The sequence below is a fragment of the Triticum urartu genome, chromosome 2 (genome assembly GCF_003073215.2).
Source record: "Triticum urartu cultivar G1812 chromosome 2, Tu2.1, whole genome shotgun sequence".
Lineage (NCBI taxonomy): Eukaryota > Viridiplantae > Streptophyta > Magnoliopsida > Poales > Poaceae > Triticum > Triticum urartu.
This window is the reverse complement of record NC_053023.1, coordinates 38466424-38468688: the sequence shown is the minus strand read 5'-3', so window position 1 is coordinate 38468688 and position 2265 is coordinate 38466424.

Below are 2265 nucleotides of genomic sequence, written 5' to 3'. Positions count from 1 at the left end.
CTCCATCTACTCAACGCAGCTCTTCACGTCTGGAGCCTATTGGTGAGGAGGAGGTCGAGTCCCCAGCCTCACTGCACCTCACCCTTGGCAGGGCCAAGGAGATCGTCAACATTTCCGGCTGAGTGCGCTTGCCCATCATGCGATGTGCCGCTTTGTAAGATATGTACATAGGTTGTGAGGAGTAGCTTGTTTACGCATCATGTAGGAACTGGAGAAGTGCACTAGCCTAAATAACATGTCAGGATTATGTACGCATATCCTGAGTGATGTATTGTATAATTATCGCCCGCGTGTAAGATATGTGATGAGCAGTCCTTCTCCGTGCGCAAATCAATTTGTTTTCTTAAGCGACCTTGGTCATTTAAATTATTTGCCATCCTTGTGCAATTTTGGATTTGTTTTTGCGACCATTTTCGCTTTTCTTATGAGTTTTACAAAATATATCCCCACAGTGAAAAAAATGTCTCGTCCTTGGACTCGCTCCATGCCTACTCCGCCAGAGGAAAATTATGACGCTCAACCAGGCAACAATTTCACACAAGGGCAGTCAAGTCAGCAGAACAGTGAAACGGCACTTTCACAAATGTGCCGCATTTATGAACAGAGTCAGCAACAACATCGGGAAATGATGAACCAAGTCATCAACATGGGAAATTACCATGGACAGTATCAGCAGCATTCCAAGTTATCTGAGCTATAGAAGACACGTCCCCAAACATTTTCTCACACTGACAAACCTGTTGAAGCCGAGGACTGGCTTCGAGATATGGAGAGAAAATTAATTATTGCAAAATGTTCAGACCTCGAAAAGGTATTGTATGCTCCGCACTATCTCACAGGAGCAGCCGCATCGTGGTGGGAGAATTTTCTGCACATACATCCCAACGAAAATGACATAACCTGGGATGATTTCAAGGAAGGTTTCCGTGGTACACACATTCCTAAGAGTATTATGAAAATCAAGAAGAGAGAGTTTGATGACCTCAAACAAAGGAACATGACAGTGTCAGATTACAACAGTCAATTTACTCTATTGTCTCACTACGCCAATGAAGAGCGTATGACTGAAAGCAAGAAGATGGAGAAATTCCTTGACGGTCTGGCACCCGCGCTTAAATGCCAACTGGTCGTGCACACTTTTCCTGATTTTAAAACACTGGTGGACAAAGCCATTACTCTGGAAAATGAGAGACGCGGTCTGGAAGATATCCGCAAGCGGAAAAGGGACCAGACTAACCATGCTCGCAATCACCGAAGCAAGACAGATTTTCAAAAGGGTGGGACGCACAAATCCTCATCCAATGTCTCACGCCCAATCAAGAATTTTCATGCAAGGGACAAGGAGTTCACATATCGCCCCGGCGTTACTTGTTACGCCTGTGGAGAGGAAGGACACTATGCCAAGCAGTGTCCCAAGCCTAGAAACTCAACCCCAAAGCCGAACAACGGCGGCAATAATTCAGCGCCCAAGCGAAACAATTTCAATGCCAACAACAACCACAGGAAGGGTCATCTGAACCACGTAACCAAAGAGGAGGCACAAAATGCTCCGGATATCGTACTCGGTACGTTTCCTGTCAACACAATACCTGCAATGGTTTTGTTTGATTCTGGAGCTTCTCACTCTTTCATTTCGAAAAGTTTTGCTTTGCAAAATAATTTTTCGATGCTTCCTTTGGAGAAATCCATGATCATCAAGTCCCCTGGGATTCAGCAAGTCACTCAGAATTACTGTCAGAATGTGGTCATTGAGTTCGAAGGATTGGAGTTTCACGCAAATCTTATTGTGTTGGAAAACAAAGGAATGGATGTCATCCTAGGGATGGACTGGCTAACCACCAACAAAGGTTTTATTGACTGTTTCAACCGGACCGTAATTCTCACACACCACCACGGGAAGACAATAAGAGTGTCAGCCAAGGAAGGAAAAATACCCCGGCAACCGAGATTGAATAAGGTGGACGTTTCTGAGCTAAACAAGGTTCCGGTAGTGTGTGAATTTCCAGACGTATTCCCCGAAGAGCTACCAGGCATGCCACCAGACCGAGAGATAGAATTCAGCATTGAGCTCGCACCAGGAACCACCCCCATATACAAGAAACCATACCGAATGGCACCATCCGAGTTGGTTGAATTGAAGAAACAAATAAAGGAATTGCTAGACAAAGGATACATTCGAGCCAGCTCCTCACCTTGGGGATCACCAATTTTATTTGCCAAAAAGAAGGATGGAACACTGAGATTGTGTATGGACTATCGAGCACT